This window comes from Sorex fumeus, unplaced genomic scaffold, assembly GCF_029834395.1.
Source record: "Sorex fumeus unplaced genomic scaffold, SorFum_2.1 ptg000075l, whole genome shotgun sequence".
Lineage (NCBI taxonomy): Eukaryota > Metazoa > Chordata > Mammalia > Eulipotyphla > Soricidae > Sorex > Sorex fumeus.
Window position 1 is genome coordinate 20,950,054 of NW_026606132.1, and position 7,812 is coordinate 20,957,865.

The 7,812-nt window shown below is 40.3% G+C and overlaps 1 non-coding gene across 1 annotated transcript; it reads left to right on the top strand.

The window, feature by feature from the left end:
* The first annotated feature begins 1,384 nt into the window (after positions 1-1,384).
* LOC130038492 (U6 spliceosomal RNA) lies at positions 1,385-1,486 on the top strand. Its single transcript, XR_008794718.1, has one exon. It is a non-coding gene; the product is annotated as a U6 spliceosomal RNA (small nuclear RNA).
* The last annotated feature ends 6,326 nt before the right edge of the window (positions 1,487-7,812 follow it).

Sequence of the window (7,812 nt, forward strand, 5' to 3'; positions counted from 1 at the left end):
GATTTAAAGCATTAGTCTCAGAACATGTTTTCTGCATTATTAGTCCCTGCTATCTCTTGGGATCCAAATTTCTGGCAGTCTTGGTTTATTATCTTTCTGAGAGTACACAAGATTCTTATCCTTACCTACTTTGTATTATTCACTTTTTCAGGTGTTTTTAATTTTCATTTTCAGGATGGAAGTATCCTTTCAGTGCAAAAAAAAATCGTCCTGGGGCTGGAGCAATAGTACAGTGGGTTGGGCATTTCTCTTGCATACAGCAGATTAGGGTTTAATCTCCAGCATCCCAAATATGGCTGGAAATAATTCTTGAGCGCAGAGCCAGGAATAACCTTTGAACACCAGTGGCTGTGTGCCCCTCCCAAAAAAAGAAAAAAAAACACAATAAAAATTTTTTTCTTTTGGAGATTTTCTAAGTGCCTTGTTTAGTGGAAGCATTAACCCTAGACATGGAGTACCAATTGGCAATATTTTTGTTAAAATATTTATTAAAAGAATTAGAAATCTGGATGCCCAACCCTGCAAACCTGTAATTAGTTAAGTTCATAGAATAATCAAAGTGGTATATAACAAAAAATTGGTGTAGGAAGTTTCTAATAAAGTTATTTTATTCTAAAATGAATATGTGAACATGTTGAATGACAAAGTGCCTATAAACATGAGTTTGATTATATTTACATAAAGAGAAAATTCATTTCCTAAACTGCTGGAGCAACAGCACAGTGGGTAGGACTTTTTCCTTGCACAAGGCCGATAGGACCAACCCGAGTTCGATTCCTCCACCCCTCTCGGAGAGCCTGGCAAGCTACTGAGAGTATCTCGTCTGCACGCCAAAGCCTGGCAAGCTACCCATGACGTATTTGATATGCCAAACACAGTAACAAGTCCTACAATGTTACTGGGCCCTCTCTAGCAAATCAATGAACAACACGAGGACAGCCACAGGACAGTGACAGTTGAGAAGTATCATTTAATGACACAGTAGATTTATGCTAAAATAATAAAAAACTTCTACCTTTATAAAACCACACTATATCTATCTATCTATCTATCTATCTATGGGGCTAGAGCAATAGCACAGAAGGTAGGGCGTTAGCCTTACATGCGTCTGCCAAGGCTGACCCGGGTTTAATTCCTCTGCCCCTCTCAGAGAGCCCGGCAAGCTACTGAGAGTATCTCGCCCGCATGGCAAAGCCTGGCAAGCTACCCGTGATGTATTCAGTATGCCAAACACAGTAACAAGAAGTCTCAAGATGGAGACATTACTGGGCCCACTCGAGCAAATCAATGAACAACTGGAGGACAGTGACAGTGATATATATATATATATATATATATATATATATAGTTGAAAGTTGAAAGTTGGATATGAAATAGTAACTGAGTGTTTGATCAAGCAGCTCATAGATTAAAATTAGAACCATACAGAGAAGATTAGCATGGCCCTGCCCAAGAATGACATAATCAAGAAGCTTTCTGTATTTTTTAATAAACTATTGAAATCTCTAAAAATGAATTAAAAATAAAAATAAAAGTGAGATCTATATGTAGAAATTGATAGAAACCTATAAAAATCAACAATTACATCTCTGCTTTTTATCTACTTAGTATATTATATTTGTCTTATATTTATATTTTCAATATATTCGAAACTCAAATTTCAGTCATTCTAATGCTATCTCAGACATTGCTGATCATTTTTCCTAGATTAATATAAACATGCAGAACCCAAGAGAACCTATATTCTCTGATGTAATTTCATCACTTGTTGCTTTAATTTTGGTATATTACTGAGTTCAAACTCTATGTTAACTTCAACTGTTTTTATATATACTTTTTGTAAGATGATTGGCTCAAGTTTCAGGTTAGAATAGTCTCATAAAATGAATGAAGTGTTATTATCTCTTCTATATTTGAAAAGATTTTTGCAAAGGATTGATCCTATGATCCTATTTCTGTCTCAAATGTTAGATAGAATTAAACAATAAGGCAATTAAATGATAATGTGCCTATTCAAAGTTAGTTTTAATCATGTATATGTTCCAATATAATCTTTTCATTAAAAATAGGATTTCACTGGAAAAAAATCCGAGTGCCCAAGAACAGATGACTGGTTAAAGAAACTTTGGTACATCTACACAGTGGAGTACTATGCAGCTGTTAGAAAGATGAAGTCATGAAATTTACATACAAGTGGCACTACATGGAAAGTATCCTGATAAGTGAAATGAGACAGAGAGAAACAGACATAGAAAGACTGCATTCATCTGGGGAATATAAAGTAACAAATTGGGAGACTAACACCCAAGAATAGCCGAGATAAGTACCAGGAGGTTCACTCCATGGCTTGGAGGCCAATCGCAGATGCTGTGGAAGAAGGCAGCTCAGATAGAGAAGGGAGCACCAAGTAAAGGGTGTTGGGAGGACCCTCCCAGGATGAGAGATGCATGCTGAAAGTAGACTATAGACCAAACATGATAGCCACTCAATGCCTCTTTCGCAAACCATAGCACCCAAAAGGAGAGAGAGAACAAAAGGGAGTGTCCTGCCACAGAGGCAGGGTGGGATGGGGAGGATGGGGGGGAGGGAGGGATGCTGGGAGCATTGGAGGTGGGGAATGGGCGCTGGTAGAGGGATGGGTACTCAATCATTCTATAACTGAAACCCAAGCACAAAAATTTGTGAGCCTACAACTGTACCTCATGGTGTTTCACTAATAAAAATTTAAAAAAAAATAGGATTTCAAATTTACTGCGATCAAATCTAGAGTAATTTATCATCTCTGAGAGATAATAGGGCAGGTGAAAAATGGCCTTGTATCCTTCTTTTAAAAAATATTTAGCTTTGAATTTTAAGAACTTCCTTATATTTTCTAACAACTTACTAATTTTCGTACGTTTATAATTGAAAAAGAAAAAGCTTGTGATACATGATTCCCAATGACCGTTGCTTCATAGTAATCACAACATTGTATAATTCTCTCTGATGATTTTAGGGTGGAGCTAGTAACCTTCTAACAGTGCATTGAGTATGGCAAGAAGATGGGACACCACACTGATATCTATAGGATAACATGGGCTTTTCCTTTTTGCCTTCCCGCAGGGAGTTTAGGTTTATTGGGTTACTCCAATCACAGCGCTCCCATTTCTCTGTGTTTATTTATAACATTTTTCTTTGTGCTCTGTTGACTTGTAAATATTGTTTTTCTCTTCTCCTTAAGTCCTTTGCATAGTTAATTCAGAGCAATGTCCTTTTTGTATGGGCACAAGAAGATAGTTAAGGCTATGCTTTAGTAACCTGGAAGTTTATTGACTCTCAGTGATATTTACCTCCTGGAAATCTGTTCTCTCCACTTAAGACTCAGCTGCCCTTACTTCCTAGCACCCCAAAAGCAGGGTCCTGACAAAGGACTGGATGGACCCAGGCAAGCGGTGAACTATGTGCTACCCTGGCATCAAAATGGGCCTGGCCAAAGTGCCATAATGCTTAACTATAAGTTAAGAGCTTGGTCATAGACAAATGCTGTCATGGTCAAAAAAGTAATAACTAGATCTGGACCCTACTAGGGTTAGGAATGATTAAACTGGCCTGACCACTGTAGTCTGAGTCTGTGGCAAGATGCTCCCAGGAGGGCCGCACTATAAGCCTCAATGTACCTCTTACTGTGTCCATACAAAAAAACTAATATTAAGAAGTAGAATTAAGATGTAAATTAAGATGTTAATTAAGTTATTGGAAAGGAGAAAAGCACCTTAAGTGGTATTTTGCCTGTGCACAAAGGAAGGGCTTTTTGTTTTGTAATTCCTTAAAATTGCTTTTTATTTTTTTTTTCCTCATTTGTTTTCAGTTCTTTTTTTAAAATTTTTGTTAGTGAAACACCATGAGGTACAGTTGTAGACTTACAAATTTTTGTGCTTGGGTTTCAGTTATACAATGATGGAATACCCATTCGTCCACCAGTGCCCATTCTCCACCATCACTGCCACAGAGGTAGGGTGGGATGGGGGGGATGGGGGGGATGGGGGGTGGAAGGGATACTGGGATCAGTGGTGGAGGAAGGGATTTCTTATGTTGACTTTGCTACCTGACTGGGTGTAGCTAGGCCCAGAGTGCTGGGGAGTTGGAGAGATAAGAGAGTTGGGGAGAGGAGAGAGAGAACAGGGCAGCGAGACGGAGCATGGAGAGACTAATGAGGGGACCAGAGGGAGAAAGATGTAGAAGAATACAGGAACAGGTACGTGGAGAGAGAGAGCCCAGGATGCGAGATGGAGCACGGAGAGATGAGCAGGAGAGACAGGAGGAGACAGCAATGAGGGGCAGTGTGAGACTAGAGTGGGAGGCTCAGAGAGACTGGAAGAGGTATGTGGGGAGAATTGAATAAACAGCAACTGATCAATCAAGCAGGTTGGCCCTCATTTCCTCTTTCTTCACCTGCCCCATGGCCTGGGCCACTCTGGGTGGGGGAGCGGCCTGATACCCCCCAAAACGCGGGCTGCAAGGGGGAGAGCCACCAGGGCCTTCTCTGGCTGCCCTTGGAGATTATACAGATTTCCTCTCAGCAGATCATTGTTCTCTCGCTCTGACTCTTGTCTGAGAATTGCTGTGATGAAGAGAACTAACTGACAAAGAAATAAGGATATGCAGTGAAAAGCCAGTAAGGGAATGAAACCCTTAGCTTAATAGTCTCGAAGAACTGACTTTCACTAAAAACCACGTGTGAAGCAAATCTTGGAAGAAACTCATTCCTCACTTGACTGCTAAGTTGAAACTACATAACCTAGTTCATTAGCTTGTTTGCAGACTTTGGAGGGAACAGAAGATCCACAAGCCCAGTTAAGCCCTGATCTTTGGAAATAGTGACATAAGAAATGTGTTGTTCACATCAGATAAAGGCATCATATCTAAGATATATAAATAAGTCATAAAGATACAAAAATTACAAAAATCTTATAAAAGTAGTGAAAGAAAATGAGCAGACCTTTCTTTGAAGAAGACAGATGGGAGGCCTGTGGAGACATGAAAATGTGCCTATCATCACTTATTACACGAGAAATCCAAATCAAAATGATGACGAGATAGCATCTCATACCAGTGAGAATGGAACATATCTCACAAGAAAAATGGGAATACTCTATGCTGGTGGGGATGTGGTGAAAAAGGAGCTTTCATTCACTGCTAGTGAAAATGTTGTTTGATTCAACCCCTATGGAAAACAGTATGGAGGATTCTCAGCAAATGAAGAACAGAGCTGCCATATGGTTGAGGAATTCCACTTATTGGTATCTACACATAAAAATTCATTCAAAAGGATATATGCACATCATTATTAATCACAACACTTGGCACAATAGCTGAGATATAAAATCAACCTCGATGTCCAATGACGGTGAGTGGATGATGAAGTTGTGGTATAGCTACACAATGAAAGACTACGCAGCAGTAAAGAATGATGAAATCATGCAGTTTGTGATAATTTAAATGGAACTGGAGGACATCATGTTAAGCAAAGTCATAAGAAGGACAAATATTGGATGTTATATGATGTTATATGATCTGTGTTATATAGAATAACAGGATAAGGAAATGTAAGATGTCAAAGACGATTCCTAACCATGCAGCTGTTACGAATGATGAAGTCATGAAATTTGCTTATAAGTGGATGGTCATGGAAATGTATCATGCTAAGTACAATGAGTCAAAAAGAGAGAGACAGACACAGAAGGACTGAACTCATTTATGGAAGATCACAGTCATGGTCCTCCCGCTGTTCATTAATTTGTTCAAGCGGGCCCAGTAACGTCTCCATCGTGAGACTTGTTGTTACTATGTTTGGCATATCGAATACGTCACGGGTGGCTTGCCAGGCTCTGCCATGCGGGCGAGATATTCTCGGTAGCTTGCCGGGCTCTTCGAGAGGGGCGGAGGAATTGAACCTGGGTCGGCCAAATTGGCTGCATGCATAGCAAACGCCCTACCGCTGTGCTATCACTCCAGCCCATGGAATATAAAATAACATGAGACTGACACCCAAGGACAGTAGAGTCAAGGGCCAGGAATATTGCTCCATAGCTGGAAACCTGCCTCAAGAGCTGGGGGAGAAGGCAGCTGGAATAGAGAAGGAATCACTAGTCAATGATTGTTGGGAGGGATCGTTCAGGATGGGAGATGTGTGCTGAAAGTAGATAAAGGACCACACATGATAGCCTCTCAGTATCTATATTGCAAATCATAATGCCCCAAAGTAGAGGGAGTATGGGAGAAATTGTCTGCCACAGAAGGAGGGGGGAGGGTTGGGATGGGGAGGATACTTGGGACATTGGTGTAGAAAATGTGCACTGGTGGAGAAATGGGTGTTTGATCATTGTATGACTGAAACTCAAACATGAAAACTTTGTAACTGTAACACACGATGATTCAATAAAAATATATTTTAAAAAAGAGGATTCCTAGATTACCCTGGATGCTAGATAATAGAAATGGGAAGGAAAGGGAAAGAAAAAAAATGAGGGCAGAAGTAAAAGGAGGTGGACTTTGTAAATCAAAATGCCTTGATAAAAGGTAAAAGGTAAAGGCCCTCCCGTTGATCGTCGATTTGCTCGAGCGGGCCCAGTAACGTCTCCATTGGAGACTTTTTTGTTACTGTGTTTGGCATATCAAATACTCTCGGTAGCTTGCCGGGCTCTCCGAGAGGGGCGGAGGAATCGAACTCGGGTCGGCCATGTTGGCTGCTTGTAAGGCGAACGCCCTACCGCTGTGCTATCACTCCAGCCCCAAATGCCTTGATAAAATATAACAAAAGCAATGTATGTTGTCTTAACCACTAGGTTTTGGAGTACTTTGTGGCATGACAATGGATATTTAGTTCAATTTACTTGATGTTTCATGTTAAAATCCTCTATAAATAATTTCTGATTTAAAAAATTAAATATTGAGGCCAGAGAGTAGTTTGGGGCATTTGCCTTGTAGGAAGTCACTTGGACTTGCATCTCTGGTATCATACATGGTCCCTGGAACACCCCCCCCCCCCAATAGCTCTAATTTAGAAATAAACCCTGGGCACAGTTGCATGTCCCAACACTCACCCCACAAAAACTGATATCCTTTATTTCACTTTTTATGTATTTCTGGACATCACAGAAGCAGTGGTTTCATTTAGGTATAAGATGAACTGCAAGCATTTTAAGTATATAATTTAGCAAGATTTGATATTTATAAACATCTGTGAAATTATCACCACAATTATCCTACAGAACATAATGACTACCCTCAAAAGTATATACAATTTTCTGCTATGTAGATGGATCTGGAGAGTATCAGGCTGAGTGATGTTGACGAGAGAGGAAGAGACACAGAATGACCTCCCTCCTTGGAGAAACATCCAAATTTGCAGATTTTGGCGCATTTATTATGAAAGTTTTATCTTGCTGTATTGTCATCCTGATGATTTAATGAAGTTCCTTGTGTTTGTGTCCAAGGGAGGCTCTCTTTTAGCCCTTCTTGGATTTCATCCACTCTAGCAATTAGTATAGATGTTCCTAGTGCAAAGGAGTTTAAGGATTCTGAAGTTCTTAAAATTCATAAAGTCCACACTTGGCCTAAAATCGTGCACCCTGGTTATTCTGTCTGTCTTCAACTCCTATCAATGATACCTTTTATTCTCCCTTCCACTGCTGTACCAATTTTTGAAGTCTTATAAGGTGTTTGGCTGCATGCTGGAGCGATAGCACAGCGGTAAGGCGTTTGCCTTGCACGCAGCCAACATGGCCGACCCGAGTTCGATTCCTCCGCCCCTCTCCGAGAGCCCGGCAAGCT